Below are 26,285 nucleotides of genomic sequence, written 5' to 3'. Positions count from 1 at the left end.
TCTTTGTTTATGCTACAGTGTTTATGTCATGGTTTCTTGTTATTAACAGACATATCATTTGCAGCAAGCAGACCGCCTAGAGGTCGTTGTCTATAGGCTCTGAGCTGTGAAGCAGTGATCGCAGGTCTCCATTTAGTAATATTCTGAAGTATTATTGGCTAGGTATCACAGAGATAGATGATGAATCAGCTAGGTATCACAGAGATAGATGATGAATCAGCTAGGTATCACAGAGATAGATGATGCATCAGCTAGGTATCACAGAGATAGATGATGCATCAGCTAGGTATCACAGAGATAGATGATGAATCAGCTAGGTATCACAGAGATAGATGATGAATCAGCTAGGTATCACAGAGATAGATGATGAATCAGCTAGGTATCACAGAGATAGATGATGAATCAGCTAGGTATCACAGAGATAGATGATGCATCAGCTATGGTATCACAGAGATAGATGATGAATCAGCTAGGTATCACAGAGATAGATGATGCATCAGCTAGGTATCACAGAGATAGATGATGAATCAGCTAGGTATCACAGAGATAGATGATGAATCAGCTAGGTATCACAGAGATAGATGATGCATCAGCTAGGTATCACAGAGATAGATGATGAATCAGCTAGGTATCACAGAGATAGATGATGAATCAGCTAGGTATCACAGAGATAGATGATGAATCAGCTAGGTATCACAGAGATAGATGATGAATCAGCTAGGTATCACAGAGATAGATGATGAATCAGCTAGGTATCACAGAGATAGATGATGAATCAGCTAGGTATCACAGAGATAGATGATGCATCAGCTAGGTATCACAGAGATAGATGATGAATCAGCTAGGTATCACAGAGATAGATGATGAATCAGCTAGGTATCACAGAGATAGATGATGAATCAGCTAGGTATCACAGAGATAGATGATGCATCAGCTAGGTATCACAGAGATAGATGATGAATCAGCTAGGTATCACAGAGATAGATGATGAATCAGCTAGGTATCACAGAGATAGATGATGCATCAGCTAGGTATCACAGAGATAGATGATGCATCAGCTAGGTATCACAGAGATAGATGATGAATCAGCTAGGTATCACAGAGATAGATGATGAATCAGCTAGGTATCACAGAGATAGATGATGCATCAGCTAGGTATCACAGAGATAGATGATGAATCAGCTAGGTATCACAGAGATAGATGATGAATCAGCTAGGTATCACAGAGATAGATGATGAATCAGCTAGGTATCACAGAGATAGATGATGAATCAGCTAGGTATCACAGAGATAGATGATGCATCAGCTAGGTATCACAGAGATAGATGATGAATCAGCTAGGTATCACAGAGATAGATGATGCATCAGCTAGGTATCACAGAGATAGATGATGAATCAGCTAGGTATCACAGAGATAGATGATGAATCAGCTAGGTATCACAGAGATAGATGATGAATCAGCTAGGTATCACAGAGATAGATGATGAATCAGCTAGGTATCACAGAGATAGATGATGAATCAGCTAGGTATCACAGAGATAGATGATGAATCAGCTCACAGAGATAGATGTATCAGCTAGAGATAGATGATGAATCAGCTAGGTATCACAGAGATAGATGATGAATCAGCTAGGTATCACAGAGATAGATGATGAATCAGCTAGGTATCACAGAGATAGATGATGAATCAGCTAGGTATCACAGAGATAGATGATGAATCAGCTAGGTATCACAGAGATAGATGATGAATCAGCTAGGTATCACAGAGATAGATGATGAATCAGCTAGGTATCACAGAGATAGATGATGAATCAGCTAGGTATCACAGAGATAGATGATGAATCAGCTAGGTATCACAGAGATAGATGATGAATCAGCTAGGTATCACAGAGATAGATGATGAATCAGCTAGGTATCACAGAGATAGATGATGAATCAGCTAGGTATCACAGAGATAGATGATGAATCAGCTAGGTATCACAGAGATAGATGATGCATCAGCTAGGTATCACAGAGATAGATGATGAATCAGCTAGGTATCACAGAGATAGATGATGAATCAGCTAGGTATCACAGAGATAGATGATGAATCAGCTAGGTATCACAGAGATAGATGATGAATCAGCTAGGTATCACAGAGATAGATGATGCATCAGCTAGGTATCACAGAGATAGATGATGAATCAGCTAGGTATCACAGAGATAGATGATGAATCAGCTAGGTATCACAGAGATAGATGATGAATCAGCTAGGTATCACAGAGATAGATGATGAATCAGCTAGGTATCACAGAGATAGATGATGAATCAGCTAGGTATCACAGAGATAGATGATGAATCAGCTAGGTATAGGCCCTTCTGTTCCTTCTGAAACTGAGCCAGACATGGACAATTTGAGGTGCAAATATCTCATTCTATAGGATTTGTATACTGATGTTGGTTTCAATAATGAATAGGGAGACAGATACTGATGTTGGTTTCAATAATGAATAGGGAGACAGATACTGATGTTGGTTTCAATAATGAATAGGGAGACAGATACTGATGTTGGTTTCAATAATGAATAGGGAGACAGAGGAATTGAGTGTGGGCTCATGTCTGCTGTATCTCATTGACATCAGTCGTGCTATAATCCTGTCATTACACATACTTATGTATGTGTTTTTGTGGTAAAAGCATTGACATTGTAGCTACACTGGTAACTAGCTGAACACAGAGTTCAGTCACCATTCGATCTCTCCTTACCTGAACACCTCAGTCTCTGTTCTCTCTGCTCACACTGTCTCTCTCTGGTGAACAGGGTTACTGGGGTATCAGGGGGGTTTGTCATTCATCCATGCGTTTGTGTTGGAGACAAGTTCGGCACATTAATATCTTATGAGTCCCAGTTCATTCACAGAACTGCAGTCTGTCTGCTGATTGAGAGTGAAGTGGCATTCAGGGTTTATCTGCTAATCAGAGTGCTACCGCTGTGTGTGTGTGTGTGTGTGTGTGTGTGTGTGTGTGTGTGTGTGTGTGTGTGTGTGTGTGTGTGTGTGTGTGTGTGTGTGTGTGTGTGTGTGTGTGTGTGTGTGTGTGTGTGTGTGTGTGTGTGTGTGTGTGTGTGTGTGTGTGTGTGTGTGACAGTAAGATAATGATATACCTTCTAGTGCTCCCCCTCACCACAACCGATGTCTCTCTCTCCCATGCAGACCTCTAAAGCAGCAGCATGATCCATGGCCTGGCTGTGTGTGTGACTGTCAGTGAGGACAGACAGTGTTGCAGCCCAGGCCAGAGGCAGCAGATTGAATGCCACTGAAGTCTCAAGGTAAGCCTGAATATGAGCTCCTATTGATCGGGACCCTGCATGGGGACTGTATGGCCTGACCTCACAGAGAGGGAGGATTGATCCAGCCTTGAACAGCCTCTTTCTGTCTCTTTATTTCTGTCTATCGCTCTTTTCCTCTGTTTCTTTTCTCTCTCTATTTATCACCCTCTCTCTCTTTTTCTCTGTCCATCCGTCCAAACCCTTTAAACCACTGTGCCTTTTCCTGGCATACATTAACCATGCTGAGAGGTTTGCATTATCTCACCGCATTGATGATGATGGTGTGGGGATAGGTGGTGATGGTGTGTGGCGGGATAGGGGGTGATGGTGTGTGGCGGGATAGGGGGTGATGGTGTGTGGCGGGATAGGGGGTGATGGTGTGTGGCGGGATAGGGGGTGATGGTGTGTGGCGGGATAGGGGGTGATTGTGTGGGGGATAGCAGGTGATGGTGTGTGTGGGGGATAGGGGTGATGGTGTGGGGGGATAGGGGGTGATGGTGTGGGGCGGGATAGGGGGTGATGGTGTGTGTTGGTGGATAGGGGGTGATGGTGTGGGGATAGGGGGTGCTGGTGTGTGTGGCGGGATAGGGGTGATGGTGTGTGTTGGTGGATAGGGGGTGATGGTGTGGGGATAGGGGGTGATGGTGTGGGGGATAGGGGTGCTGGTGTGTGGGGTAGGGAGTGATGGTGTGTGGGGTAGGGAGTGATGGTGTGGGGGATATCTTGTGATGGTGTGTGTGGGTGGATAGGGGTTGATGGTGATGGTGTGGGGGATAGGGGGTGATGGTGTGTGGGGTAGGGGGTGATGGTGTGTGGGGTAGGGGGTGATGGTGTGTGGGGTAGGGAGTGATGGTGTGGGGGATATCTTGTGATGGTGTGTGTGGGTGGATAGGGGTTGATGGTGATGGCGTGGGGGATAGGGGGTGATGGTGTGTGGGGTAGGGGGTGATGGTGTGTGGGGTAGGGAGTGATGGTGTGGGGGATATCTTGTGATGGTGTGTGGGAGGGATAGGGGGTCGTGGTGTTGGGGATATCTTGTGATGGTGTGTGTGGGGATAGGGGATGATGGTGGGATAGGGGATGATGGTCTTGGCGTGGGGGATAGGGGGTCGTGGTGTTGGGGATATCTTGTGATGGTGTGTGGGAGGGATAGGGGGTCGTGGTGTTGGGGATATCTTGTGATGGTGTGTGGGAGGGATAGGGGTCGTGGTGTTGGGGATATCTTGTGATGGTGTGTGGGAGGGATAGGGGGTCGTGGTGTTGGGGATATCTTGTGATGGTGTGTGGGAGGGATAGGGGGTCGTGGTGTTGGGGATATCTTGTGATGGTGTGTGGGAGGGATAGGGGTCGTGGTGTTGGGGATATCTTGTGATGGTGTGTGGGAGGGATAGGGGTCGTGGTGTTGGGGATATCTTGTGATGGTGTGTGGGAGGGATAGGGGGTCGTGGTGTTGGGGATATCTTGTGATGGTGTGTGTGGGGATAGGGGATGATGGTGATGGCGTGGGGGATAGGGGGTGATGGTGATGGCGTGGGGGATAGGGGATGATGGTGATGGCGTGGGGGATAGGGGGTGATGGTGTGGGGGATAAGCATGTGTTTGTGTGTATATGTGTGTGTGTGTGTGTCTCTGTGTGTCTGTGTGTCTGCATGTACCTATGTTAATGCCCAATGCCTGGGGATGAGGTTAGCATCATGGCTACTTCTATCAACTATGTGCATTGAGCTTTTCCACTTTTCAGGTTGAGCTGCAGGGCTGTAGGTTCTCCCCAAGTCTAAATACATTCAGCTTGAGGCTGTCTGGCCAGCCATGTCTGACTGACTGTCTCAGCACTCAGCCTTAAAGAAACAAGTCACGACTGCTTCTTTTAACAACCAGTGTGTAGGATGGTATCTGGGTTCAGTACGCACATCGATTCCTCTCCTGTGTGATTGAATGTGTGTGTGTGTGTGTGTGTGTGTGTATGTGTGTGTTTGCTTATCGACTGGTTCTGTTAGCCTTACTGTGAGGCAGACTAATTTCAGCTACTTTCAATCTACAGAGGCCAGTGTTTGAATAACTACATAACATGATCCTGTCTTGTGTTGACTTCTGATTTGGTCCCTCATTGCTTTTGGAAGAATTGTTAAGTTAAATATTTAGTTACTTGTGTTTGACCAGGGTGGTACGTCCCTTTCTGTTGAGGTGCTCTCAGAGCAGGAAGTGTTCTCTTCCTGTTAGCAGATTCTGGAGATTCGTTCAAAACACATACGCATACGTACACAGACTACGTGCACGTACGTGCGTATGGATGGAGTCCTACTGACACACACACACACACACACACACACACACACACACACACACACACACACACACACACACACACACACACACACACACACACACACACACACACACACACACACACACACACACACACACACAGTGTAGAGATACATTCACTATACACACACTATAGCTGCTACTAGGCCAGATGGAATTCAGGTCAGTTAATTGCAAAGTGAATTTGCTAGTCAGATAAAGCTATTTACCCTGTTCCCTGTAATGTTTATGTGAATGCATTATATCTGTGTATGTGTATGTATGTATTCACACTGGTCTTCGCACAATGCAGTAGGTTAAATACATTTGAATTCAATCACTTTTTGACAACAACACCTTTTGGTTTGAACAAAACCTTCTATACATATTTGCCCATTGTAGAAGTGGTCAGAAAGTGACGTTTTGGACCTGAATGACAAAACATTCAAGAAATAAAAGTTGCTCAAAGTTGACCTATGTTGCACACCCCACCATACCATGACACATCCATGTCTTCATCACTGGAAAAGATGAACCTTTGAGATTCATATCATTTACAAGATTACAAAACCTTACAAACAATGTGGTCAAACTATTTGATCATTTCTTGAAAAAAAATTGTTTTTAATAAAAATGATGACATTTTTTAACATTTAACGTCAATTATCTAAAAACGTCAACTCAGATTATTTTTCTTCATATTTGCATATGTTGTAGTTTAGATCCTACTTTACATAATCTGCAGTGTTTGTGTTGTGCCCGCCATCGGTTGAGACACAATATGCTCTAGAAAACAGGGTGGGTGTCATTTCAATCATAGAAATAGAACTAACGGAATGGACCTATCCCTTCAGACGACTGCAGCTGATACACCATTGAAATGTACATTGAATAGGTTGAATAGGTTTCCAATTGAGGATTGACAGTATTATTTAAAACAACAGATATTCCCATTCTTTTCCAGTGATGAAGACATGGATGTGTCATGGTATGGTGGGGTGTGCAACATAGGTCAACTTTGAGCAACTTTTATTTCTGGAATGTTTTGTCATTCAGGTCCAAAACGTCCCTTTCTGACCACTTCTTCCATGAGGAAACATGTATGGAAAGTTATGTGTCAATCAAAGGGGATGCTGTCAAAAAGTGACTGAATTCCAATGGATTGACCTTATATTGAATCAGGTGTTTATGTGTTCCCCAGCAGCACACACACACTCTCCCACCCCATCTCCATGGAGATCCAAAACGTAGGCCGAGCCTTGAGTGTTACCACCCCCACATTGTTGTCCCCTGTGTGGGCTGGGAGATGCACAGCCTCCCTCTCTCCCCCTCTCCCCCTCTCCCCCTCTCCCCAACCAAACTGAGCTAATACGCTTATTATCACATGAGTTTCCTTAGAATCCATGTGTGTGTGTGTGTGTGTGTGTGTGTGTGTGTGTGTGTGTGTGTGTGTGTGTGTGTGTGTGTGTGTGTGTGTGTGTGTGTGTGTGCGCGCGCGAGTGCCTACAGTATGTGTGCATAATGTCTGAGTCTGTCTGTCTGTGTGTGTGTGCGTGTTTGCACGTGTGCTTCTGAGTAATCAGAAGTCTCCCATGCATCCTGGACAGAAGCAGAGCCATAGTGTTGTGTTAGCTATGCAGTAGAGGGCTGTAGTCCTGATGCTGAGGTAGAGGGCAGTGGTCCTGATGCTGAGGTAAAGGGCTGTGGTCCTGATGCTGGTGCATACTCTACCTGCGTGCACTGGACAGTCCATAATCCCCAACCATAACCCTGTGTGGGTTCTCTCATAGCTGGTTGTGTAATTTCCCCTCGCTCAGTCAGCTCACCTCAACCTGGGCGGATGGGGACTGGAGGCTAGGGGAGACAGACGTGGTTGGGGTCGACAGATGTGGGGGCGGTGACAGACTCAGGAGGCATAGGATGGACTTTTTATTTATTTAATAGGACCCTCTGAGAGATCTATATCTATTTATCTCCCCATTTATACATCTCTCCCACAATTTCTCACTCTCTCCATTTCCTGTATCCCTACTCCCTTGATATCCCTCTATCCATCCCTCTCTCTTGACATGCCTTCTTTCTAGGTGAAAGTATAAACTCTCGTCATTAAAATTTGAAGCAATATCCATTTGGTGAGATTACTTATTAAGAGTCTTCATTCTGTCTAGCTGATTGGTAGATATTATAATTGATATTTTCCTTATAAAGTGTGTCTGCAGTGGAGCGATTAAATTACTGACAAAGGCTCAGTACTGGAGGAGCGGACTGGGCTGGGGCTATCAGTACTGGAGGAGCTGACTGGGCTGGGGCTATCAGTACTGGAGGAGCTGACTGGGCTGGGGCTATCAGTACTGGAGGAGCTGACTGGGCTGGGGCTATCGGTACTGGAGGAGTTGACTGGGCTGGGTCTATCGGTACTGGAGGAGCTGACTGGGCTGGGTCTATCAGTACTGGAGGAGCGGGCTGGGCTGGGGCTATCAGTACTGGAGGAGCTGACTGGACTGGAGCTATCAGTACTGGAGGAGCTGACTGGCCTGGGGCTATCAGTACTGGAGAAGCTGGCTGGGCTGGGGCTATCAGTACTGGGGGAGCTGGCTGGGCTGGGGATATCAGTACTGGATGAGCTGGCTGGGCTGGGGATATCAGTACTGGGGGAGCTGGCTGGGCTGGGGATATCAGTACTGGAGGAGCTGGCTGGGCTGGGTCTATCAGTACTGGGGGAGCTGGCTGGGCTGGGGATATCAGTACTGGATGAGCTGGCTGGGCTGGGGATATCAGTACTGGGGGAGCTGGCTGGGCTGGGGATATCAGTACTGGAGGAGCTGGCTGGGCTTTGGATATCAGTACTGGGGGAGCTGGCTGGGCTGGGGATATCAGTACTGGAGGAGCTGGCTGGGCTGGGTCTATCAGTACTGGGGGAGCTGGCTGGGCTGGGGATATCAGTACTGGGGGAGCTGGCTGGGCTGGGGATATCAGTACTGGATGAGCTGGCTGGGCTGGGGATATCAGTACTGGAGGAGTTGGCTGGGCTGGGGATATCAGTACTGGAGGAGTTGGCTGGGCTGGGGATATCAGTACTGGAGGAGTTGGCTGGGCTGGGGATATCAGTACTGGGGGAGCTGGCTGGGCTGGGGATATCAGTACTGCTGCTTTTGTTTAAGAAAGAGGGATGGATGCAGTCTGTGTGCTGTCTAATGCACCAGAGCTGAGGAAAGGGGAAGGGAAATACTATAACATCCACTCAGTAGAATTGAATCCCAACAGTCTTTGTTTGACCCTAGATTTCAGTTAGGTTTTAGCCTGGCTAAACAAATCCCTCAAAGTGACATTGTTGCTTGTCATAAATGTAGATATATTTTAATATTTAGTGACAGTTATAGAAGAACGATGCCCTCATGCCAGATGTTGTATTTTACCTTCTCATCCGTCTCTCTTGCCTTTCAATCTTTCTCTTTCTCTCGCCATCACCTTCTCCCTCCATCAGCCGCAGAGCATCTCTTCCATCTTCCCTCCCCCTCTCCCTCAGACCTATGGATTGTGTATATGTAAGGCTTACACACAGTGACTGCTGAAACTCCACAGGCAGCCCTCCTAGTATTCTTCAACACACTAATCCTCCAGTACATTCTATACTCCCTGAGGTGCATCTGTCAATGGCATGACCACATTCATATTTCTATACATGCTAAAAGGCAAAGATGAAAACCAGTTGATCCCAGGTTGATACTGCTCAGCCATACACACCAAATCCACTACATCCCCAGCTTAGTCTAATGTCATCACATATGACTAAACAGCCATTCCACAACATTAGTATTACTTAAGTGAGGTTATGTGTGGATCTCCTCAGCTCCCTCTCAGAGACTGACACAGGACTCTCCTCTCCTCTCCTCTCCTCTCCTCATTACCACTCTGTAAGGAACTTGAAAATACTCCCCACAGAACTGTCTGTTTCTAACCAACAGTTGTTGCTAACAAACACTTGTTGAAGGTCAGATTCTGAGGAGGAGGAACCTGAGGATAATAGTAGAGATGGAGATGGTAGAGTGGAGCTCTCTCACAGTTGACATGGCAACAGCTTGTCTTGATCCTGGAGAGGCTGGAGACGTTGACAGTAAGTTCTGCCTGTGAGATGGCAATGATGATGAATGGGAGACAGAACCGGTTTGATCCGGCATGGCTGAGTGCTCTGTTCTGAGCAAGAGAGAGAGAGAGAGAGGGAGAGAGGTGGGGCAAGGGAGATAAATATATATAGACAGAGAGTGGGGATGCAGTGAAATACACACCACTGACTCTCTAATTAGAGAAAGAGAGGTTTTCTGGTGATTCATTTCACTTAGCAGGTGGCAGCAGAATGCACACTGTCTGTAGGCTGTTATGGGTTTTGTGTTGTTCCACAGAGACTTACAGTAGTGAATGCATACATTTACACACACACACACACACACACACACACACACACACACACACACACACACACACACACACACACACACACACACACACACACACACACACACACACACACACACACACACACACACACACACACACACACACACACGTATGTATGTGCCAGTTTGGCTACATACCTGCATGTGTCACCTTTTTACCTAGCCCTGTCATGGTAATGTACACCAGCATATTGAGCTGTGTCTTTGTGACAGAACAGACAGGCTCACTGGTGTGGAGCTCAATGCTAAGTAGTAATGGGTGGACTCAGCAAACTCTCTCTCTCTCTTTATCTACCTCTCATTCTCTCTTAATCTAGCCTCCTTTACCTCAGACTAACCATACATACTGAATCTGTCTCTCTCTCTCTCTCCCTCTCATTATCTCACTCTCTCCTTGTTTAATCTAGCCTCCTTTACCTCAGACTAACCATACATACTGAATCTGTCTCTCTCTCTCTCTCCCTCTCATTATCTCACTCTCTCCTTGTTTAATCTAGCCTCCTTTACCTCAGACTAACCATACATACTGAATCTGTCTCTCTCTCTCCCTCTCATTATCTCACCATCTCCTTGTTTAATCTAGCCTCCTTTACCTCAGACTAACCATACATACTGAATCTGTCTCTCTCTCTCTCTCCCTCTCATTATCTCACTCTCTCCTTGTTTAATCTAGCCTCCTTTACCTCAGACTAACCATACATACTGAATCTGTCTTTCTCTCTCTCTCTCCCTCTCATTATCTCACGCTCTCCTTGTTTAATCTAGCCTCCTTTACCTCAGACTAACCATACATACTGAATCTGTCTCTCTCTCTCTCCCTCTCATTATCTCACTCTCTCCTTGTTTAATCTAGCCTCCTTTACCTCAGACTAACCATACATACTGAATCTGACTCTCTCTCTCCCTCTCATTATCTCACTCTCTCCTTGTTTAATCTAGCCTCCTTTACCTCAGACTAACCATACATACTGAATCTGTCTTTCTCTCTCTCTCTCCCTCTCATTATCTCACGCTCTCCTTGTTTAATCTAGCCTCCTTTACCTCAGACTAACCATACATACTGAATCTGCCTCTCTCTCTCCCTCTCATTATCTCACTCTCTCCTTGTTTAATCTAGCCTCCTTTACCTCAGACTAACCATACATACTGAATCTGCCTCTCTCTCTCCCTCTCATTATCTCACTCTCTCCTTGTTTAATCTAGCCTCCTTTACCTCAGACTAACCATACATACTGAATCTGCCTCTCTCTCTCCCTCTCATTATCTCACTCTCTCCTTGTTTAATCTAGCCTCCTTTACCTCAGACTAACCATACATACTGAATCTGCCTCTCTCTCTCCCTCTCATTATCTCACCATCTCCTTGTTTAATCTAGCCTCCTTTACCTCAGACTAACCATACATACTGAATCTGTCTCTCTCTCTCTCCCTCTCATTATCTCACTCTCTCCTTGTTTAATCTAGCCTCCTTTACCTCAGACTAACCATACATACTGAATCTGTCTCTCTCTCTCTCTCCCTCTCATTATCTCACTCTCTCCTTGTTTAATCTAGCCTCCTTTACCTCAGACTAACCATACATACTGAATCTGCCTCTCTCTCTCCCTCTCATTATCTCACTCTCTCCTTGTTTAATCTAGCCTCCTTTACCTCAGACTAACCATACATACTGAATCTGCCTCTCTCTCTCCCTCTCATTATCTCACTCTCTCCTTGTTTAATCTAGCCTCCTTTACCTCAGACTAACCATACATACTGAATCTGCCTCTCTCTCTCCCTCTCATTATCTCACTCTCTCCTTGTTTAATCTAGCCTCCTTTACCTCAGACTAACCATACATACTGAATCTGCCTCTCTCTCTCCCTCTCATTATCTCACTCTCTCCTTGTTTAATCTAGCCTCCTTTAACCATACATACTGAATCTGCCTCTCTTGTTTAATCTAGCCTCCTTTACCTCAGACTAACCATACATACTGAATCTGTCTCTCTCTCTCCCTCTCATTATCTCACTCTCTCCTTGTTTAATCTAGCCTCCTTTACCTCAGACTAACCATACATACTGAATCTGTCTCTCTCTCTCCCTCTCATTATCTCACTCTCTCCTTGTTTAATCTAGCCTCCTTTACCTCAGACTAACCATACATACTGAATCTGCTCTCTCTCTCTCCCTCTCATTATCTCACTCTCTCCTTGTTTAATCTAGCCTCCTTTACCTCAGACTAACCATACATACTGAATCTGCCTCTCTCTCTCCCTCTCATTATCTCACTCTCTCCTTGTTTAATCTAGCCTCCTTTACCTCAGACTAACCATACATACTGAATCTGTCTCTCTCTCTCTCTCCCTCTCATTATCTCACTCTCTCCTTGTTTAATCTAGCCTCCTTTACCTCAGACTAACCATACATACTGAATCTGCCTCTCTCTCTCCCTCTCATTATCTCACTCTCTCCTTGTTTAATCTAGCCTCCTTTACCTCAGACTAACCATACATACTGAATCTGCCTCTCTCTCTCCCTCTCATTATCTCACTCTCTCCTTGTTTAATCTAGCCTCCTTTACCTCAGACTAACCATACATACTGAATCTGCCTCTCTCTCTCCCTCTCATTATCTCACTCTCTCCTTGTTTAATCTAGCCTCCTTTACCTCAGACTAACCATACATACTGAATCTGCCTCTCTCTCTCCCTCTCATTATCTCACTCTCTCCTTGTTTAATCTAGCCTCCTTTACCTCAGACTAACCATACATACTGAATCTGTCTCTCTCTCTCTCCCTCTCATTATCTCACTCTCTCCTTGTTTAATCTAGCCTCCTTTACCTCAGACTAACCATACATACTGAATCTGCCTCTCTCTCTCCCTCTCATTATCTCACTCTCTCCTTGTTTAATCTAGCCTCCTTTACCTCAGACTAACCATACATACTGAATCTCCTCTCTCTCTCTCCCTCTCATTATCTCACTCTCTCCTTGTTTAATCTAGCCTCCTTTACCTCAGACTAACCATACATACTGAATCTGCCTCTCTCTCTCCCTCTCATTATCTCACTCTCTCCTTGTTTAATCTAGACTCCTTTACCTCAGACTAACCATACATACTGAATCTGTCTCTCTCTCTTAGTCTTAATCTAGCTTCCTCAATGTCTCAGACCAACCAGACTTCTCTCCTGTTTCCTCACTCTCTCGTCTGATCGTTTATTGGTTAAGAACGTTGGGCCATTAACCGAAAGGTTGCTGGTTTGAAACTCAGAGCCGAACACCCGCACCTTTCTGAGGGTTAAATATGGAAGACACATTTTGGTTGAATGCATCAATTGAATAGGTATCCCCTTTCCCCTAATCTAATGGAGTCTACCCTTCAAACAGTCTCAGAACAATCTGACTGGCTACAGGCTCCATGTTGCTCACTAGAAAACACGACCGTAAACTATTTTCAGTAGCATGGTAACTTTTATTTGGCAATGTATGTAAGTAGGCAATTATTTAACCGCCCCATCTCACCCCTGTTTCTCCTTCCATCTCTCACCCCTGTTTCTCCTTCCATCTCTCACCCCTGTTTCTCCTTCCATCTCTCACCCCTGTTTCTCCTTCCATCTCTCACCCCTGTTTCTCCTTCCATCTCTCACCCCTGTTTCTCCTTCCATCTCTCACCCCTGTTTCTCCTTCCATCTCTCACCCCTGTTTCTCCTTCCATCTCTCACCCCTGTTTCTCCTTCCATCTCTCATCCCTGTTTCTCCTTCCATCTCTCACCCCTGTTTCTCCTTCCATCTCTCACCCCATCTCTGTTCCCTCTCACCCCTGTTTCTCCTTCCATCTCTCACCCCTGTTTCTCCTTCCATCTCTCATCCCTGTTTCTCCTTCCATCTCTCACCCCTGTTTCTCCTTCCATCTCTCTCCCCTGTTTCTCCTTCCATCTCTCACCCCTGTTTCTCCTCATCTCTCACCCCTGTTTCTCCTTCCATCTCTCACCCCTGTTTCTCCTTCCATCTCTCACCCCTGTTTCTCCTTCCATCTCTCACCCCTGTTTCTCCTTCCATCTCTCACCCCTGTTTCTCCTTCCATCTCTCACCCCTGTTTCTCCTTCCATCTCTCACCCCTGTTTCTCCTTCCATCTCTCACCCCTGTTTCTCCTTCCATCTCTCACCCCTGTTTCTCCTTCCATCTCTCCCCTGTTTCTACCCCTTCCATCTCTCACCCCTGTTTCTCCTGTTCCATCTCTCACCCCTGTTTCTCCTTCCATCTCTCACCCCTGTTTCTCCTTCCATCTCTCACCCCTGTTTCTCCTTCCATCTCTCACCCCTGTTTCTCCTTCCATCTCTCACCCCTGTTTCTCCTTCCATCTCTCACCCCTGTTTCTCCTTCCATCTCTCACCCCTGTTTCTCCTTCCATCTCTCACCCCTCTTCCATCTCTCCCCATCTCTCTCACCCCTGTTTCCCTCTCACCCCTGTTTCTCCTTCCATCTCTCACCCCTGTTTCTCCTTCCATCTCTCACCCCTGTTTCTCCCCTGTTTCTCCTTCCATCTCTCTCCCCTGTTTCTCCTTCCATCTCTCACCCCTGTTTCTCCTTCCATCTCTCACCCCTGTTTCTCCTTCCATCTCTCACCCCTGTTTCTCCTTCCATCTCTCACCCCTGTTTCTCCTTCCATCTCTCACCCCTGTTTCTCCTTCCATCTCTCACCCCTGTTTCTCCTTCCATCTCTCACCCCTGTTTCTCCTTCCATCTCTCACCCCTGTTTCTCCTTCCATCTCTCACCCCTGTTTCTCCTTCCATCTCTCACCCCTGTTTCTCCTTCCATCTCTCTCCCCATTTCTCCTTCCATCTCTCACCCCTGTTTCTCCTTCCATCTCTCACCCCTGTTTCTCCTTCCATCTCTCACCCCTGTTTCTCCTTCCATCTCTCACCCCTGTTTCTCCTTCCATCTCTCACCCCTGTTTCTCCTTCCATCTCTCACCCCTGTTTCTCCTTCCATCTCTCACCCCTGTTTCTCCTTCCATCTCTCCTTCCATCTCTCACCCCTGTTTCTCCTTCCATCTCTCACCCCTGTTTCTCCTTCCATCTCTCACCCCTGTTTCTCTTCCATCTCTCACCCCTGTTTCTCCTTCCATCTCTCACCCCTGTTTCTCCTTCCATCTCTCACCCCTGTTTCTCCTTCCATCTCTCACCCCTGTTTCTCCTTCCATCTCTCACCCCTGTTTCTCCTTCCATCTCTCTCCCCATCTCTGTTCCTCTCACCCCTGTTTCTCCTTCCATCTCTCACCCCTGTTTCTCCTTCCATCTCTCACCCCTGTTTCTCCTTCCATCTCTCACCCCTGTTTCTCCTTCCATCTCTCACCCCTGTTTCTCCTTCCATCTCTCACCCCTGTTTCTCCTTCCATCTCTCACCCCTGTTTCTCCTTCCATCTCTCACCCCTGTTTCTCCTTCCATCTCTCACCCCTGTTTCTCCTTCCATCTCTCACCCCTGTTTCTCCTTCCATCTCTCACCCCTGTTTCTCCTTCCATCTCTCACCCCTGTTTCTCCTTCCATCTCTCACCCCTGTTTCTCCTTCCATCTCTCACCCCTGTTTCTCCTTCCATCTCTCACCCCTGTTTCTCCTTCCATCTCTCACCCCTGTTTCTCTTCCATCTCTCCCCTGTTTCTCCTTCCATCTCTCACCCCTGTTTCTCCTTCCATCTCTCACCCCTGTTTCTCCTTCCATCTCTCACCCCTGTTTCTCCTTCCATTCCACCCCTGTTTCTCTCCATCTCTCACCCCTGTTTCTCCTTCCATCTCTCACCCCTGTTTCTCCTTCCATCTCTCACCCCTGTTTCTCCTTCCATCTCTCACCCCTGTTTCTCCTTCCATCTCTCACCCCTGTTTCTCCTTCCATCTCTCACCCCTGTTTCTCCTTCCATCTGTTTCTCCTTCCATCTCTCACCCCTGTTTCTCCTTCCATCTCTCACCCCTGTTTCTCCTTCCATCTCTCACCCCTGTTTCTCCTTCCATCTCTCACCCCTGTTTCTCCTTCCATCTCTCACCCCTGTTTCTCCTTCCATCTCTCACCCCTGTTTCTCCTTCCATCTCTCACCCCTGTTTCTCCTTCCATCTCTCACCCCTGTTTCTCCTTCCATCTCTCACCCCTGTTTCTCCTTCCATCTCTCACCCCTGTTTCTCCTTCCATCTCTCACCCCTGTTTCTCCTTCCATCTCTCACCCCTGTTTCTCCTTCCATCTCTCACCCCTGTTTCTCCTTCCATCTCTCACCCCTGTTTCTCCTTCCATCTCTCTCCCTGTTTCTCCTTCCATCTCTCACCCCTGTTTCTCCTTCCATCTCTCACCCCTGTTTCTCCTTCCATCTCTCACCCCTGTTTCTCCTTCCATCTCTCACCCCTGTTTCTCCTTCCATCTCTCACCCCTGTTTCTCCTTCCATCTCTCACCCCTGTTTCTCCTTCCATCTCTCACCCCTGTTTCTCCTTCCATCTCTCACCCCTGTTTCTCCTTCCATCTCTCACCCCTGTTTCTCCTTCCATCTCTCACCCCTGTTTCTCTCCTTCCATCTCCTCACCCCTGTTTCTCCTTCCATCTCTTCACCCCTGTTTCTCCTTCCATCTCTGTTTCTCCTTCACCCCTGTTTCTCCTTCCATCTCTCACCCCTGTTTCTCCTTCCATCTCTCACCCCTGTTTCTCCTCATCTCTCACCCCTGTTTCTCCTTCCATCTCTCACCCCTGTTTCTCCTTCCATCTCTCACCCCCCTGTTTCTCCTTCCATCTCTCATCCCTGTTTCTCCTTCCATCTCTCACCCCTGTTTCTCCTTCCATCTCTCACCCCTGTTTCTCCTTCCATCTCTCACCCCTGTTTCTCCTTCCATCCACCCCTGTTTCTCCTTCCATCTCTCACCCCTGTTTCTCCTTCCATCTCTCACCCCATCTCTGTTCCCTCTCACCCCTGTTTCTCCTTCCATCTCTCACCCCTGTTTCTCCTTCCATCTCTCACCCCTGTTTCTCCTTCCATCTCTCATCCCTGTTTCTCCTTCCATCTCTCACCCCTGTTTCTCCTTCCATCTCTCACCCCTGTTTCTCCTTCCATCTCTCACCCCTGTTTCTCCTTCCATCTCTCACCCCTGTTTCTCCTTCCATCTCTCACCCCTGTTTTCTCCTTCCATCTCTCATCCCTGTTTCTCCTTCCATCTCTCACCCCTGTTTCTCCTTCCATCTCTCACCCCTGTTTCTCCTTCCATCTCTCACCCCTGTTTCTCCTTCCATCTCTCACCCCTGTTTCTCCTTCCATCTCTCACCCCTGTTTCTCCTTCCATCTCTCACCCCTGTTTCTCCTTCCATCTCTCACCCCTGTTTCTCCTTCCATCTCTCACCCCTGTTTCTCCTTCTGTTTCTCCTTCCTCTCACCCCTGTTTCTCCTTCCATCTCTCACCCCTGTTTCTCCTTCCATCTCTCACCCCTGTTTCTCCTTCCATCTCTCACCCCTGTTTCTCCTTCCATCTCTCATCCCTGTTTCTCCTTCCATCTCTCATCCCTGTTTCTCCTTCCATCTCTCATCCCTGTTTCTCCTTCCATCTCTCATCCCTGTTTCTCCTTCCCCTCATCCCCTTTCTCCTTCCATCTCTCACCCCTGTTTCTCCTTCCATCTCTCATCCCTGTTTCTCCTTCCATCTCTCACCCCTGTTTCTCCTTCCATCTCTCATCCCTGTTTCTCCTTCCATCTCTCACCCCTGTTTCTCCTTCCATCTCTCACCCCTGTTTCTCCTTCCATCTCTCTCCCCATCTCTGTTCCCTCTCACCCCTGTTTCTCCTTCCATCTCTCATCCCTGTTTCTCCTTCCATCTCTCATCCCTGTTTCTCCTTCCATCTCTCACCCCTGTTTCTCCTTCCATCTCTCATCCCTGTTTCTCCTTCCATCTCTCACCCCTGTTTCTCCTTCCATCTCTCATCCCTGTTTCTCCTTCCATCTCTCACCCCTGTTTCTCCTTCCATCTCTCATCCCTGTTTCTCCTTCCATCTCTCACCCCTGTTTCTCCTTCCATCTCTCTCCCCTGTTTCTCCTTCCATCTCTCTCCCCATCTCTGTTCCCTCTCACCCCTGTTTCTCCTTCCATCTCTCACCCCTGTTTCTCCTTCCATCTCTCACCCCTGTTTCTCCTTCCATCTCTCATCCCTGTTTCTCCTTCCATCTCTCACCATCTCTCACCCCTGTTTCTCCTTCCATCTCTCATCCCTGGCTCTCCTTCCATCTCTCCCCCTGTTTCTCCTTCCATTCTCATCCCTGTTTCTCCTTCCATCTCTCAGCCCTGTTTCTCCTTCCATCTCTCTCCCCATCTCTGTTCTCTCTCACCCCTGTTTCTCCTTCCATCTCTCTCCCCATCTCTGTTCCCTCTCACCCCTGTTTCTCCTTCCATCTCTCATCCCTGTTTCTCCTTCCATCTCTCATCCCTGTTTCTCCTTCCATCTCTCTCCCCATCTCTGTTCCCTCTCACCCCTGTTTCTCCTTCCATCTCTCTCCCCATCTCTGTTCCCTCTCACCCCTGTTTCTCCTTCCATCTCTCACCCCTGTTTCTCCTTCCATCTCTCTCCCCATCTCTGTTCCCTCTCACTCCCCTCTCTGTCTGTCTGTCTGTCTGTCTGTCTGTCTGTCTGTCTGTCTGTCTGTCTGTCTGTCTGTCTGTCTGTCTGTCTGTCTGTCTGTCTGTCTGTCTGTCTGTCTGTCTGTCTGTCTGTCTGTCTGTCTGTCTGTCTGTCTGTCTGTCTGTCTGTCTGTCTGTCTGTCTGTCTGTCTGTCTGTCTGTCTGTCTGATGCAGAGGGCAAATCAGGTTTTATCTGATTAAGGGGCCTTGCTTTGATGATGTGTGTTGTCTCCACTCAGGTTTGCCTCTCTGTTGACTTTCTGTGTGTTGTCAGATGCTCAGCACCAAGAGCTTAGGGCTCCTTTACAATCTCAACTTTGGAGTGTTTTCAGATGCTCAACAGTTTTCAACCATGTTACTCGAACATTCTGTCGTTTAGCAGACGCTTCCAGAGCTGTGTTACGTGCCTTGCTCAGATTGCAACATATTGCTCCTATTCCATTGTAGCTTTATAGCTGCTAAAGATCCCTAACCTGCATGGAACTTCCTTTGTTTTAGGATGTTTTCAATGTTGTCAATCGTTTTCCACAATGCTCACTCTGGATGATCTTCCTCTCCAGTTGACTTTCTGTGTGTGTTGTCAGATGCTCAGCACTAAGGCTCTGTATGGATCCTCTTCCTCTCCTGGTTGACTTTCTGTGTGTGTTGTCAGATGCTCAGCACTAAGGCTCTGTATGGATCCTCTTCCTCTCCTGGTTGACTTTCTGTGTGTGTTGTCAGATGCTCAGCACTAAGGCTCTGTATGGATCCTCTTCCTCTCCTGGTTGACTTTCTGTGTGTGTTGTCAGATGCTCAGCACTAAGGCTCTGTATGGATCCTCTTCCTCTCCTGGTTGACTTTCTGTGTGTGTTGTCAGATGCTCAGCACTAAGGCTCTGTATGGATCCTCTTCCTCTCCTGGTTGACTTTCTGTGTGTGTTGTCAGATGCTCAGCACTAAGGCTCTGTATGGATCCTCTTCCTCTCCTGGTTGACTTTCTGTGTGTGTTGTCAGATGCTCAGCACTAAGGCTCTGTATGGATCCTCTTGCTCTCCTGGTTGACTTTCTGTGTGTGTTGTCAGATGCTCAGCACTAAGGCTCTGTATGGATCCTCTTCCTCTCCTGGTTGACTTTCTGTGTGTGTTGTCAGATGCTCAGCACTAAGGCTCTGTATGGATCCTCTTCCTCTCCTGGTTGACTTTCTGTGTGTGTTGTCAGATGCTCAGCACTAAGGCTCTGTATGGATCCTCTTCCTCTCCTGGTTGACTTTCTGTGTGTGTTGTCAGATGCTCAGCACTAAGGCTCTGTATGGATCCTCTTCCTCTCCTGGTTGACTTTCTGGTTGTCCTCCTATAGCTGTTGGATCCAGAAATCTGGTTCAATGGGATCTTTCTGTAGCCTGACGACTCACACTGAATTGTTCCGTTGCTCTGTCGTTCGCTACATACTTTAGTCTGAGACTGCCGTCATTGAAGTCGTTTGTGGTGACCAGGGGCACGAGGGGCGTTGTACAAAACAAAGTCATCAGCGACTGGATCGTCTCTAACCAATCAGAGTATCAAAAACAATGACACATTTTCACCTCGCCACTTTACCCCTCGTGTGTTCTGGCCCAACCCATCGGTTTCTGGACCAATCATCAGACGGCCCGAATGTGTTTACATTCGGTGAAGGGTCAGGGAGGTACTCAGAGCCAGACTCATTGCGGAGAAGAAACTAACATCCGTGGGCGTGGCGTAGCGTTTGGTCGGAACAAGGAGTCTGGGTAGCCAGGCAAATCTTTCTGCCCTTTTACCTCTCATCTTTTAGTCTGTCGTTTAACCTTTGATCACCAGGATGTCATCCTCACCCTCCCTCTCAGCCCTGATCTGTGGCCTCTCACTTCAAAAGCATTTTCCCCTGTTTCAATTCCTCTTCAAAGACTAGTCTCTGAAGGTCCTCTGTTTCCACTACAGGCCCCTGTGGCTCTATTTCCTTATTTTTGATCTCTTGTGCCTGCATTGCCATGACTTAAATATCACACACACACACACACAAACACACACTCCCTCGCTTAGACACTAGAGAAAACCTATTTCAGCCCAGCAAAAAAAGGGGCATGCAGAAGAGTCAAACACTGTGTCCTTCTGTCCAGCAAATGACTATGAAAGAGAACCAATTCAGGCTGAGCCTCTAGTGGGAAGAAAGGCTTTCTGGGATGTAAAGAAACAATCACAGCCTACCAGTTTCATTGTTTCTATCTCTTCATCTTCCATTAGAGGCTTTTATCAACCACTTGCAGGCTTGAGAGATGTGTGTGTTTGTATATTTGGGGTGGGGGGGGGGGTGTATATGTGTGTGTGTGTGTGTGTCACAGGTGGCTGATGGCACCTTATTTGGGGAGGAATGGCTCATAGTAATGGCTGGAACGGAATCAATGGAATGGTATCAATCACATCACACATGGTTTCCATGTGTTTGATACCATTCCGTTCCAGCCATTATTACGAGCTGTCCTCCCCTCACCAGCCTCCGTGTGTGTGTGTGTGTGTGTGTGTGTGTGTGTGTGTGTGTGTGTGTGTGTGTGTGTGTGTGTGTGTGTGTGTGTGTGTGTGTGTGTGTGTGTGTGTGTGTGTGTGTGTGTGTGTGTGTGTGTGTGTGTGTGTGTGTGTGTGTGTGTGTGGTATGGCTACCCAGATAATTATACAATGGGCAGGAATAAAAAGCTAGAATAACTCAATAACAACACCACGCCTAAGTTAGGAAATCACTCACTGATTATTGTCTGTGGTTCAGCCTTGTTGGGAAAAACAATGACTGGCTTGTTACTGTATGATCTACCAGCCGGGGCTCACAGCACGACCCATTTTGCATTAATTACAGTGTGTTTTGTGTGCAGTGTGTTTGTTTTCTGTAATATCCATTCTGAATTCCTTTTTTTGTTGAGGGATTTATTTATGTATTTATTTGCACCAAAGAAAACAAGTGATAGACAACAATACAGATGAAAAACAGTGTGCAGATGTGCTTGGATGAAAACCACACCACAAAATAATTATATTCAATGCATAAGTACAAAAATAAAATGAGTTTGTTAAAATAGAACCTAGTAAACCTACTAATTATATGTATAAATGAATTGATCAGTAATGTCAAAAAACAAAAGCAACTGTTTTGTTTAAATCTGTGTCTGTGTCTGTGTCTGTCTGTCTGTGTGTGTCTGTGTCTGTGTCTGTGTCTGTGTCTGTGTCTGTGTGTGTGTGTGTGTCTGTGTCTGTGTCTGTGTCTGTGTGTCTGTGTCTGTCTGTCTGTGTCTGTCTGTCTGTGTCTGTGTCTGTGTGTGTGTCTGTCTGTCTGTCTGTGTCTGTCTGTCTGTCTGTCTGTCTGTCTGTCTGTCTGTCTGTCTGTCTGTCTGTCTGTCTGTCTGTCTGTCTGTCTGTCTGTCTGTCTGTCTGTCTGTCTGTCTGTCTGTCTGTCTGTCTGTCTGTCTGTCTGTCTGTCTGTCTGTCTGTCTGTCTGTCTGTCTGTCTGTCTGTCTGTCTGTCTGTCTGTCTGTCTGTCTGTCTGTCTGTCTGTCTGTCTGTCTGTGTGTGTGTGTGTGTGTGTGTGTGTGTGTGTGTGTGTGTGTGTGTGTGTGTGTGTGTGTGTGTGCATGTGAATGTGTGAGAATTAGGCTTTATGGAGGAGATTACTGAGTAGTTTGGTTCATCAGGCTGACCTCCAGTCTTCGCTTGACATTGTTGAGGGATGGTGATATTTTGGCAATGTGAAGATGAGTGTGGTACCTCTGTATCTGATAGAGAATTGATTATGTGAGGTGTGGCAGTGGGGAGGGTGAAGGTTATCAGTGTGTGTGTGTGTGTGTGTGTGTGTGTGTGTGTGTGTGTGTGTGTGTGTGTGTGTGTGTGTGTGTGTGTGTGTGTGTGTGTGTGTGTGTGTGTGTGTGTGTGTGTGTGTGTGTGTGTGTGTGTGTCCATCCAAGCCCACAAGCCATTACCATTTGTACTTTCTGGAAGTCTTTTCAAACTTCTATATTCAGATCTGTCATTATAAATCACACACAAATGCATGCAGACACAGTGTCTTGTGTTGTATAGATGGATTTCAGAATGAACCTGGAAGAATCCATTGAAAGGTAAACTGTCTGGGGTTTTGAGTATTTGTATATGAAATTGCATAATTTGCTGTACATTAATGTTGTAAATAGACAAGATATTGAGTTTCTTAAACAAAGGTGTAGATGGAGCCGGGGAATTAGAGGAGGTGGCTAGTCTTGCAAATGTATTTTGTATAATGAGTAATTTGTGTAGTTAGGAGGTATATTTACTGGCCCAGACAATATTACAGTAAATTAGATATGGGTCAATAAGCTATAGAGTTAGGAAGCAAGCCTGATGAACCAAACCACTAGTCTTTCTGATGATGGCAGATTAAACTATAGAGTTAGGAAGCCTGATGAACCAAACCACTAGTCTTTCTGATGATGGCAGATTAAACTATAGAGTTAGGAAGCCTGATGAACCAAACCACTAGTCTTTCTGATGATGGCAGATTAAGCTATAGACTTAGGAAGCCTGATGAACCAAACCACTAGTCTTTCTGATGATGGCAGATTAAACTATAGAGTTAGGAAGCCTGATGAACCAAACCACTAGTCTTTCTGATGATGGCAGATTAAACTATAGAGTTAGGAAGCCTGATGAACCAAACCACTAGTCTTTCTGATGATGGCAGATTAAGCTATAGAGTTAGGAAGCCTGATGAACCAAACCACTAGTCTTTCTGATGATGGCAGATTAAGCTGTAGAGTTAGGAAGCCTGATGAACCAAACCACTAGTCTTTCTGATGATAGCAGATTAAACTATAGAGTTAGGAAGCCTGATGAACCAAACCACTAGTCTTTCTGATGATGGCAGATTAAGCTATAGAGTTAGGAAGCCTGATGAACCAAACCACTAGTCTTTCTGATGAATGGCAGATTAAGCTAGAGTTAGGAAGCCTGATGAACCAAACCACTAGTCTTTCTGATGATGGCAGATTATTTTAGAGTTAGGAAGCCTGATGAACAAACCACTAGTCTTTCTGATGATTGCAGATTGGAACCATTCAGAAAAGTTAGGTGCCTGAGTTGGCTTCATTAATGATGAACCAAACCACTAGTCTTTCTGATGATGGCAGATTAAGCTATAGAGTTAGGAAGCCTGATGAACCAAACCACTAGTCTTTCTGATGATGGCAGATTAACTATAGAGTTAGGAAGCCTGATGAACCAAACCACTAGTCTTTCTGATGATCAGATTGCCCTGGTTGATGCACAGCCTGAATGAACAAACCACTAGTCTTTCTGATCATAAACAGGATAAAGATGTATAATCTAAACTATAATAATGCAATTTAGTTAGGACATTTCATGATCAACCAAACCAAAATCTTTCTGATGATGGCAGATTTCAAAAGATGCAGAGAGCGTGTTCATTTTGTCCAGGGCTATAAAAATTATATCCAAAAGTTACAAAGGAATCTTATCTGTGGAGTATTTTTTCAAAAATAATATTGATGCTCATGTAGAATAAAGTGTTGATTGAATTGTTTCAACATTCTTTACACACCAATTTTTCTAGGATTTTAGAAAATCATGATTAGTACAGATTTGGCCAATAATTTGTGATATTAGGGGGATAACTTTGGCAATATTTAAATCTTACTAGTCTTTGAGATTTGGTGATACATTAAAGGCTCAGTTCGAGGAAGATTTCATCATGACATTTAAAGATGATTTGTTTAGGATCTGGAACCATTCAGAAAATGTGTCCATGCCTGAGTTAGGCTTCATTAATCAAAACTCTTGTGTGATAAAACTACTTGGTTCATCCTCACCAAAGAGAATAGAGGTCAGGGATGAGAAGACACAGCAATTTTCTTTTGTATTTTTTTCATTGATATAGATCATGAAATAGTTAGATTCAAAAATTCAAATTATTTCCAATCTGTGTCACACCACAGGATATCTTGGCCCTGGTTGAATCAAAACAGTTGTTTGAATGAACAAATTGGTCTCTATCATAAACAGGACTATAAGTAACAGCCATGTCACAATGTATAATCATGAGCTAAAAATGAGTTCGCAAACAACCCACAACCCGCCTCCCGAAAACACATCCGACCAATGCACAGCCGTTTGAATGAACAAAATCATGAATCTATAATAATGCAGAAAGTAACATTTTGATCAACGTGTCAAAATCTTTGGATGAATCGAAAAAGATGCAGGACTTGTTCATTGTTGTCCAGGGCTATAAAAATTATATCCAAAAGTTACAAAGGAACTATATCTGTGGAGTATTTTTTCAAAAATAATATTGATGCTCATGTAGAATAAAGTGTTGATTGAAGTGTTTCAACATTCTCAGTAGGATAAACACACCAACTTTTTCTAGGATTTTAGGAAAATCATGGTAGTACAGAGGATTGATCCAATAATAGGATAAACACAACCCACAACCCGCCTCCCAGTAGGATAAACAAGCTCCGACCAATGAAATGACCTAGGATAAACAGACAGCAACTTCACTTCATCACACATGCACCAGTAGGATAAACAGAGAGAAAGAGGAGGACTTGATCACACATGCACCAGTAGGATAAACAGAGAGAAAGAGGAGGACTTGATCACACATGCACCAGTAGGATAAACAGAGAGAAAGAGGAGGACTTGATCACACATGCACCAGTAGGACAAACAGAGAGAAAGAGGAGGACTTGATCACACATGGACCAGTAGGATAAACAGAGAGAAAGAGGAGGACTTGATCACACATGCACCAGTAGGATAAACCGAGAGAAAGAGGAGGACTTGCTCACACATGCACCAGTAGGATAAACAGAGAGAAAGAGGAGGACTTGATCACACATGGACCAGTAGGATAAACAGAGAGAAAGAGGAGGACTTGATCACACATGGACCAGTAGGATAAACAGAGAGAAAGAGGAGGACTTGATCACACATGCACCAGTAGGATAAACAGAGAGAAGAGGAGGACTTGATCACACATGGACCAGTAGGATAAACAGAGAGAAAGAGGAGGACTTGATCACACATGCACCAGTAGGATAAACAGAGAGAAAGAGGAGGACTTGATCACACATGCACCAGTAGGATAAACAGAGAGAAAGAGGAGGACTTGATCACACATGGACCAGTAGGATAAACCGAGAGAAAGAGGAGGACTTGCTCACACATGCACCAGTAGGACAAACAGAGAGAAAGAGGAGGACTTGATCACACATGGACCAGTAGGATAAACAGAGAGTAAGAGGAGGACTTGATCACACATGCACCAGTAGGATAAACAGAGAGAAAGAGGAGGACTTGATCACACATGCACCAGTAGGATAAACAGAGAGAAAGAGGAGGACTTGATCACACATGCACCAGTAGGATAAACAGAGAGAAAGAGGAGGACTTGATCACACATGCACCAGTAGGATAAACAGAGAGAAAGAGGAGGACTTGCTCACACATGGACCAGTAGGATAAACAGAGAGAAAGAGGAGGACTTGATCACACATGCACCAGTAGGATAAACAGAGAGAAAGAGGAGGACTTGATCACACATGCACCAGTAGGATAAACAGAGAGAAAG

General features: G+C 45.8%; 1 protein-coding gene across 1 annotated transcript in view; it reads left to right on the top strand.

Annotated features, from left to right (window-relative positions):
* The window catches only part of tex2 (testis expressed 2), a 55,163-nt gene that overhangs the window by 663 nt on the left and 28,215 nt on the right, over positions 1-26,285 (top strand). Inside the window, 1 exon segment of the mRNA XM_046305313.1 lies at positions 3,192-3,307. The gene's annotated coding sequence lies outside the window, so the exon portion shown is untranslated.

The sequence above is a fragment of the Oncorhynchus gorbuscha genome, linkage group LG16, assembly GCF_021184085.1.
Source record: "Oncorhynchus gorbuscha isolate QuinsamMale2020 ecotype Even-year linkage group LG16, OgorEven_v1.0, whole genome shotgun sequence".
In the NCBI taxonomy this organism is placed as follows: Eukaryota; Metazoa; Chordata; class Actinopteri; order Salmoniformes; family Salmonidae; genus Oncorhynchus; species Oncorhynchus gorbuscha.
The sequence above is the reverse complement of the archived record's forward strand: the minus strand, read 5'-3'. Positions and strand labels throughout refer to the sequence as shown.